Raw genomic sequence first — 10,321 nt, 5'->3', positions numbered from 1 at the left:
CAGTGTTCAGACAAGTAATGATTAGGCCACGCCAATTTGACACGAGTTTAAAAGTTGTTTTTTAAGACAATAACTGCATCACCTGCCAAATGGACCCCAGGACTGATCTTGGGGGGGGGGGGGGGGGTTGGGTGGCAGATTGTGGGTACAGAGTTGCTTTAAGGTTGTGTTCACATATTTGATGCAGTTTTATCGTGTTTTTGATTTTTTTTATGATTTTGGCAAAATCAGCAAACTGGTAAAACTATTTAGAGATACACAGCTCTGGGTACAACTGAATGAACACTATAGAAACAGCTCTGCTATTCCCCTCTGCTGCCAATATACATCTGCAGATATCTATATAGCTTTATCGGATGCTGTACCCTTTGCTCTCTTAGGCTATGGTCACACAACTTCAAAAATGGAGAAAAAACATCCGATTTCGCTATTTAAAAAAACGTCCGTTTTTGCAGCAATTTAACTGACTTCAATGCAATTGCATTGAAGTCAATGGGAAGACGGACGTCCTATGCACACAGTGCATTGAAAAACTGACTTTTTTGCCGCGGACATCAAAATAATGAACATGAACATTATTTCAGTTTTTTGCAAATAGCGGACGTTTTGTATTAGTTGTTCACACACAGTTCTTCTATTGTCACCGTTCTTTCTCTGTTTTTACTATTAACTTCAATGGATTTTTCAATTAAGCCACAACCAAAGGGTAATTAGTAACCCCAAACTAAGATAATGTGCAAACACCCGTTATTGCACTAAGGGGATGCCAGGCTTCGAAAATTTCGAAAATTTTAGACTCAAAATAACAGACGTCATTTTAAACGGAGCTGAAAAAAAAACGTGTGAACATAGCCTAAATGTGGCCTTTCTAAATGTGTACTTTCCATTACAGTAGAAACTAACATAGTAACATAGTTTGTAAAGACAAAAAAGTATATCATTTGACCACCACAGTATTTTATTTTTTGGACAAGGAGACAGTAAAAACTAAAATAGCACCATAGTTTGTAAAGCTGAAGACAAAAAACCCACATCCAATTCTTATAACATGTCAAAAGTTTCTGTAAATGACAGTGACACTTTAAATATTAGAAATTAATGTCTATCACATCACTTAATTCTTTTAGAACACGGAGGTGTTTACCATCTGGGATAACTTGTCTCTTTTAATTTTTTTAAATGTTTACCCAGTGCAGAAATTTGTCTTCAATTACATGGCTGATGTCATACATTCAAGTAAAGCTACACTTTTAAGTGGAACAAATTCAGCGTTTATGGCTTTTTTGCCCTTTAGCATCCTATGAAGCGGACAACCCTTTTAATATATAATTATAATATTTCATTTATAACTTGGCAAATTAGAGTGTCTGTATTTTATCAAACCAGCTCTTATGCCTGTTTAATGACATCAACACTATGACAGCAAAATGGAGAGCGGGCAGTAAATTTCAGAAGTGTGTCTGTGCAGGAATTAGCTGGATGCTGTTACTGTGTACCAAGGCTCAATCTTCTTGAAAGGAATCAGATTTACCTTTTTCATAAAAATGCAGGCAGCTGGAGCTCAAAATGGATTTCTGTCTTCCTGCTGAGACTTTGGCTTTCCTCACCTGCCACATATCATTTCTGTTCTTTTGTATTTTTACCTGGCAATGTTGAAGCTTGTAATTTAAAATTAAAACTAGCAGAGTAATAGGAAATAAGTACTTGCTGTATAACACACTAAATTGGTTTCACTTTTTATGTTAGTTGTAAGCTCCTTCCCTTACGTTATATGGAACACTTCTCTACCATATAGATACAGAGAAAAAAGTGGATGGTATTAAAGATTGAGATGGTGTGACGTGTAATCTTTAGGAGATTAATTTTTACCCTGGCAATGATATTTCACATTTCGTAAGAAGCAGAATAGGCCATCTGAACGCCACCCATATATAAGCAGTACTCTGAAAAAAATGGATTACTTATATTTGACAAAGATCAGAAATTCTCTGAAAATGGGAATTACAGAAATTGCTTCTTTAAAGCTATTTGCTCCTGTGTTTGCAATATTTGCAATGTAAATAGCAAATTCAATACAGCATAAGTTTATTACAGCCTCGTATTTTGCAGCTGTTGCCATCTTCAGAATACATCTTCTCTGGAGTCATCTGTGTAAATAGGCTTGGGTGATAGAGTGTAGTATTTGGATAGCTAAAATTAATATACTACTATTATTAATCTTCTGCTCAATTTAGAAATTAACTATTAGTCAATAGTAGAGATGAGCGAACCAGGTTCAGGTTCGAGTCCATCTGAACCCGAACGATCGGCATTTGATTAGCGGGGGCTGCTGAAGTTGGATACAGCTCTAAGGTTGTCTGGAAAACATGGATACAGCCAATGACTATATCCATGTTTTCCACATAGCCTTAGGGCTTTATCCAACTTCAGCAGCCACCGCTAATCAAATGCTGAAAGTTCGGGTTCGGATGGACTCGAGCATGCTCCAGGTTCGCTCATCTCTAGTCAACAGTAATATTCTTCTGGCAATGGACACTCTAAGACCTATGGTTTACTAGTAGTATATCAGTTAATTTTTTTTAGCTAAAACCACAAGTGAAACCAAAACAGAGAAAAGCTACAATTAAAATATGTGCACCTTTTTACTCTTTTTTGCAAATTATAAAGATGTCATCTTTGAATGTGAACATTCAAAAACTGCATTGATCTTCTCCTCTGGGGACAGAGGGGCTTGGGTCTTCAAAGACTGTCCTCTGCCAGGCACCATGGCAATCAGCTAATTCAAAGGGGTCCTAATACCAATGCCTTGGCACATTGCTGAAGAAAGCTGCAGACAATTTTTTTTACATATCTGGATAAAAATATTGTGCTTTTTTTTAAATCAAAAATACCCTATATCCCAGAAAAGAGAGATATGCCAGCAAGCTAGGAGCAAGCAGACTATCTGCAGTGTTCATGCAAGGTAAAGACGTTCTCTTCTCCCCCCACTTGCCATCTGTATAAGTGTACTATATACTGTACATAATCAGCTTAGAACATCAGCTCCACATTGCATAACAGTAAGGAGTATATCATGTGATGTGCTGTGATTGGCTACAGAAGTACGGGATGGTGTCTTGGGTAAGTACTACTGGCAAACAGCCCAGCCCTGGAGGCGCCACCATGGAGGGGCCTCTCACAGGCTTAGTAACAGCAGTGAGAGCACATTTTCATCAATCTAAAGGGTTAATCCGATAAAATCATGCAGGTTTTTAAACATTTTAAAAAAAAAGATAGATACACTTCAAATTTTCCTAAAGCATCACTGTTTGACGGAGTCAGGAGTCTTTGCCAGATATAGCAGATGATAGTAGGGAAGTCTTGTTTTTTAAGTAGACAGGTTGCAGAATTTGAAGACTTGAGTATACAATCAAGAGGTTTCTGGTTTGTATTTACTGACTTTTGCAGTCCTAAGCTATGTTCACACACAGTATTTTGCTCAGCATTTTTTCAACTAAAACCAGAGGTGGGTTGAAAACACAGAAACTGTGCACCTCTTTCCATTATAGTTTTTTCCTCTGTCCATTTCACTGCTGATTTTGGCTACAAACCCTGACCAAAATACTATGTGTGAGCACAGCATTAAAATACTTTTTAATGCTATGTTCACACTATGTATGTGTGCGGCTGTATTTTTTATGCTGCTGGAAATGTGCGGCTGAAACTACGGCCGTGGGAAAAAATAGACATGCGGCTGAAAACATACGGTCATTTACTTGGAAATCTGGTTCAACTAAAAATAAATAAAATCTTTAGAAAGTAATGCAAACACCTCTGGAATGCATCTGGGAAAGCAGGGAAACAGTTTACATGAATCGCTATTACCGGGGTTTGCGATCCTCTGCAGTAATGCCGATGCCTCTCATGGTTAATATATTGAATTAATAAAACACATTTTCTTTGTAATAAAGTCCCTTTCGTTGTTCATTAATTAAATTTAAACGAATCCATTATTTTGCAATGAAATATACTGTTTATATATATATATATATATATATATATTTATTTTTTGACAGTATATTTCATTGCACAATGATGGATTCATTTAAATTAAATTATTGAACAACAAAACTGATTTTATTACAACGAAAATGTGTTTTATTAATTAAATATTAATTAGTACAGGAAGCTCCATTAAGCCGTTAATTCATATTGCCGGCAATAGAGCATTCTGTATTAATCATCACTTTACTTTAACCCATAGCTGCACCAGGACGTTATTTAACGTCCTCGTGCCGCTATGGGAGTTCAGAGGGGGGTCGCGCGGCGACCACCCTCTGAACTGCCGCGATCCCGGGTGCCGCGTGTAGCCCGGGCTCGCGGCTATTAGCGGGCACGGTCCGATCGCCGTGCCCGCTAATTAAGTACTTAGAAGCAGCTGTCAAAGTTGACAGCTGCTTCTAAATACTTGCGGTTATACATCCCTGGTGGTCTAGTGGGGGGATCGCCCCCCTGCGGCGCGATTGCGGGGGGGCGATCCCTGCATCCATACCGGGCCGGGGTCTGCTCCGTAATGGCGCTGATCCCGGCTCGGCATTCTATTGCTTTTGGCTGCAGCAGCCAAAAGTAATAGAACACCGATCTCATGGATTCATGCAGTATAACTATACTGCATGGATCTCTATGAGAGATCAGAGTGCATATACTAGAAGCCCCCCAGGGGGGCTTCTAGTATATGTCTAAAGTAAAAGAAAAAAGTATTTTTAATAACACAAAATCCCCTCCCCTAATAAAAGTCTGAATCACCCCCCTTTCCCCATTTTATAAATAAAAATAAATAAATTAATTAATAAACAAACATGTTTGCTATCGCCGCGTGCGTAATCGCCCGAACTATTAATTAATCACATTCCTGATCTCACACGGTAAACGGCGTCAGCGCAAAAAAATCCCAAAGTGCAAAATTGCGCATTTTTGGTCGCATCAAATCCAGAATAATTGTAATAAAAAGCGATCAAAAAGTCATATATGCGCAATCAAGGTACCGATAGAAAGATCACATCATGGCGCAAAAAATGACACCTCACACAGACCCATAGACCAAAGGATAAAAGCGCTATAAGCCCGGGAATGGAGCGATTTTAAGGAACGTATATTGGTTAACAACGGTTTGAATTTTATACAGGCCATCAGATACAATATAAGTTATACATGTTACATATCGTTTTAATCGTAACGACTTGAGGAACATGCATAACAAGTCAGTTTTACCCCAGGGCGAATGGCGTAAAAACACATTTCCCCCAAATAAAAGAAATGCGTTTTTTTTTTTCAATTTCACCACACATATAATTTTTTTCTGGTTTCCCGGCACATTTTAGGCAAAAATTACATCTGCCTTAGCAAAGTACAATTAGTTGCGCAAAAAATAAGGGCTCATTTGGGTCTCTAGGTGGAAAAATGCAGGCGCTATGGCCTTATATACACGAGGAGGGAAAAACGAAAACGCAAAAATGAAAACTGGCTGTGTCCCCTAAGGGTTAATGAAAACATCAAATGTTTCTTCTAATTATGTTATCACAATAGCATTATTAAAAGAAACATTTTGAATTATATGTGCGCTCAGCTGATTGGTTGATCGGCTGAGCGCACATATAAAGAGCCGGTCCGCAGTACAGTGGCTTCATTGTGCTGCGGACCAGGGAAGAGGACACATCGGTGTGAGTATAAAGCTCTCCCCACCCCCTCCCCAGCACTGCACCCATCCCAGTAAGGAAAAAGGGTCACTTAACCCCTTCCTTGCTGGGATGGGTGCAGTCTGACATCAGTCTGGCCCCCAAAGGGTTAAGGGGGATGCAATACATCCTCCCTTAACACCTTGGGGGCCAGACTGTAAGCAGTGATATGTAAAGATGCTGCATACTGTAAGGAGCACAACACCGCTCACAATGATGGGTGTTGTGCTCCTGTTTGTGTGTTTTTTGTGTGTTTCTCCTTTTTTGTTTTTCAGATATCGGTATCCTGTGGATTACGTCGGATTCGGTGGACTACGTCGATGACCAGCGGTTGTTTGGTGTTTTTTTTTTTTTATAAAATGGTCAATGAGGGGTGTGGGGGTGTTTTTATTTGAATAAAAAAAAATTTTCACTTGTGTGTTGTCTTTATTTCTTTACTTTATAGACTTAGTAGTGGAAGCCGTCTAATAGACGGAATCCATTACTAAGTCGGGGCCTAGTGTTAGCCAGTATAAAATGGCTAACACTAACCCCCCATTATTACCCGAGTACCCAATGCCACCAGGGGTACTGGGAAGAGCCAGGTGCCAGTGGTCCCGGAGCGTCAAAATTGGCGCTCCTGGACTGGGCGGTAGCAGGCTGGTAAGATTTAGGCTGGGGAGGGCCTAAAACAATGGCTCTTCCCACCCTGGTGTTACAGGCTGCTGTCGTTTGGTTTTTAACCCGGCTGGTTATAAAAATAGGAGGGACCCTATGTGGTTTTTTTAATTATTAAAAAAAAAAAAAATTGCATAGGGTCCCCCCTATTTTTATAACCAGCCGGGTTAAAAACCAAACAACAGCAGCCTGGTAACACCAGGGTGGGAAGAGCCATTGTTTTAGGCCCTCCCCAGCCAAAATCTTACCAGCCTGCTGCCGCCCAGTCCAGGAGCGCCAATTTTGGGACACTGGCACCTGGCTCTTTCCAGTACCCCTGGTGGCATTGGGTACTGGGGTAATTATGGGGGATTAGTGTTAGCCATTTTATACCGGCTAACACTAAGCCCCGACTTAGTATTGTTTTTTTCTATTAGACGGCTTCCACTACTAAGTCTATAAAGTAAAGAAATAAAGACAACACACAAGTGAAATTTTTTTTAATTCAAATAAAAACACCCCCACACCCCTTATTGACCATTTTATAAAAAAAAAAAAAAACAACAACCGCTGGTCATCGACGTAGTCCACCGAATCCGACGTAATCCACAGGATACCAATATCTGAAAAACAAAAAGGGAGAAACACACAAAAAACACACAAACAGGAGCACAACACCCATCATTGTGAGCGGTGTTGTGCTCCTTACAGTATGCAGCATCTTCACAGATGGCTGCTTACAGTCTGGCCCCCAAGGGGTTAAGGGAGGATGTATTGCATCCCCCTTAACCCCTTGGGGGCCAGACTGATGTCAGACTGCACCCATCCTAGCAAGGAAGGGGTTAAGTGACCCCCCTTCCTTGCTGGGAGGGGTGCAGTGCTGGGGAGGGGGTGGGGAGAGCTGTATACTCACCCCGATGTTGCCTCTTCGCTGGTCCGCAGCACAATGAAGTCACTGTGCTGCGGACCCGCTAATTATATGTGCGCTGAGCCGATCAGCCAATTTGCTGAGCGCACATATAATTCTAAATGTTTCTTCTAATAATGCTATTGTGATAACATAATTAGAAGAAACATTTGATGTTTTCATTAAAGTAAAGTGATGATTAGTACAGAATGCTCTATTGCCGGCAATATGAATTAACGGCTTAATGGAGCTTCCTGTACTAATTAATATTTAATTAATAAAACACATTTTCGTTGTAATAAAATCAGTTTCGTTGTTCAATAATTTAATTTAAACGAATCCATCATTGTGCAATTAAATATACTGTCAAAAAATAAATATATATATATAAATATACATTTATTTATATATCTATTTATTTTAACAGTATATTTAATTGCACAATGATGGATTCGTTAGAAATAAATTATTGAACAATGAAAGGGACTTTATTGCAAAGAAAATGTTTTTTATTAATTTAATATATTAACTATTAGAGGCATCGGCATTTGGCATTATTGACGGCTATTTTTGAAGTACTCCGTACGGACCGCCTGTCAATCCACGGCCGTGAATTTGCACAGTTCCAGCCGCAAACAATGGTCTTGTTCATTTTTTACGGGTCCGTTTGTCAAGGGTCTGGGGATAGATTAAAATGAAAACGTTTCAATGTGCCATGATTTTATATAATCCCATAATCACTATATATATAATCCTTAATGAATATATCAGATATGCTTTTTGTTTGAAACAGCTTAATGCAAGATTATGCCTCTTACATAAACCTACATTTCCTGTGTGGTTGACAAAGGAAGTTTGAAGGCCTGCTGAAGAAGCTAAAATTCAGGAAGTTGTTCATATGAGACATTGCTATGCAACAATATATTGCGCACTTATAATATACCAAATATAGATAGAGATCAAATGTACCCAATCATGTTTTGTCAAATATATCCGTGTGACTTAATAACCACACCTTTTGTCATCGCATATAAGAAGAATGTGAAACTTATTAAACTAGGAAGTACACACAATTTGTGTCCAGAGTATCTGTATCGAGCTACTTCTGATGCAGGGTTCTGGGGGCGGCCCGGTACTACTTCTTAGAATTAATCAGGACAGAGACAGTTAATTGAAGCAAGGTGGACTAAAAATAGGACTACCACCTTGACACGTTTACGATAGGGCCGTAGGCTCATACATAGTGTGCACTGTGCAGCCGTATATCGTATACTTTCCAGCATACGCATGAACCGGAAAAATCCGGCCGATGATTTACCGCCCGCAATACAGCCGCACAGATACATAGTGTGAACCTAGCCTAAATGTAGTACAGGGCCGTTTCTAGGACCGGGCGGGCCGGGCCACCGCACAGGGCGCCGACAGCTAGGTGGCGCCCGGCGGCACCCGACAGCACCCGGCCCCCCGCACTCACTAAATCACCCGGCCTCCTGTGCCGCATCAATCGCCGCCCACCGCTATTGTGCGCCCCCTGGGGGGGATGGGGGGGGGGTGGATCTAGTGCTGGGGGTTGATGGGTCCGCCGAGGTGAGCTTCCGGCACAGACAGTCTCTGTCAGACAAGCCGGAAACTCACAGCTGCAGCCCCGAACCTCTCTCCTGCTCGATTATGTCATTTGTGGCGGGACCGCGGGGCTGCAGCTGTGAGCTTCTGGCTTATCTGACAGAGGCTGTCTGTGCCGGAAGCTCACCCTGGCCTTGTAACGCCCTCAGAGGGGCGACCCCGGCTGCTCCCCCTGCCCTACCATTGCTCCTCTTGCCCCCGGTTGCTCCCCCTGCCCAGTCTGCCCCCCACTCCCCCTGTCCCCAGACTGCCCCCTCCCGCTCTCCCTCTATTCCCCCTGCCACATTAGCTGCCCCCCCTGCTGTCACCCCAGCTGCCCCAGCTTCCCCCCTGCCACCCCAGCTGCCTGTCACCCCAGCTGCCCACATCTTCCCCCTGCCACCCCAGCTGCCTGTCACCCCAGCTGCCCCCATCTTCCCCCTGCCACCCCAGCTTCCTGTCACCCCAGCTGCCCCCATATTCCCCCCTGCCACCCCAGCTGCCTGTCACCCCAGCTGCCCCCATCTTCCCCCCTGCCACCCCAGCTGCCCCCACTGCCAACTTAGCTTCTCCCCCTGCCCATCTGCTCCCCCTGCCCCCCCCCCCCCCGGCCGCTCCCTCTCCCTTTCCTGCCCTCTGGCTGCTCCCCTTGCCCCCCCAGATTCTCCCCCTCTCACCGTAGCTGCTCCCCCTGCCACCCCAGCTTCTCGCCCTGTCACCCCAGCTGGGCACCCTGTCCCTGTCACCCCAGCTTCTCATGCTGTCACCCCAGCTTCTGGCCTGTCACCCCAGCTTTTCCACCCTGTTACCCCAGCTTCTCGTTCTGCCCCTGTCACCCCAGCCGCGCACCCTGTCCCTGTCACTTTAGCCTCGCCCTCCCCCTCTCACCCCAGCTGCTCCCACTGCCCCCTAGCTGCTCACCCTGTCCCTGCACCCATAGCTTCTGTCCCTCCAGCTCTCACCCCATCTGCTCCCCTTCTCACTCCTGCTACTTCCCCTGTCCCTGCCCCCTAGCTGCTCCCCCTCCCCCAGTCACCCCAGCTGCTTCCCCTGGCCCCAGTCACCCCAGCTGCCCCCTTGCCCCAGTCACCCCATCTGCGCCCCTGTCCCCAGTCACCCCAGCTGCTCCCTCGTCTTCTGTCACCCCAGCTGCCCCTCTGCAGATGAGTTGTGGTTGGAGAAGTCTTCATGATGGCTGCTCCAGATGGAGAAGAAAGCAAAAAGTGAGCAACGGCAATCGGAGAAGACGTCAGCTGTGAGTCTTTAGTAACTGCACTGTAATCACTTCTATAGTGTGCAGAGCCTGTGTACCATTGGGGTCTAAATGGGTCAGTGTATTGTTTGCGGTAGTGTACTGACACAGCCCTGCGGTCACTACAGTACACTAGCGCAAACTTTTAAACTAGAACCCAACTACAACAGCTGCAGGAACTACAACTCCCAGCATATCCTGAGGGCTGCA

This window comes from Dendropsophus ebraccatus, chromosome 12 (assembly GCF_027789765.1).
Source record: "Dendropsophus ebraccatus isolate aDenEbr1 chromosome 12, aDenEbr1.pat, whole genome shotgun sequence".
Taxonomy (NCBI): Eukaryota; Metazoa; Chordata; class Amphibia; order Anura; family Hylidae; genus Dendropsophus; species Dendropsophus ebraccatus.
This window is presented reverse-complemented; position numbering follows the sequence as displayed.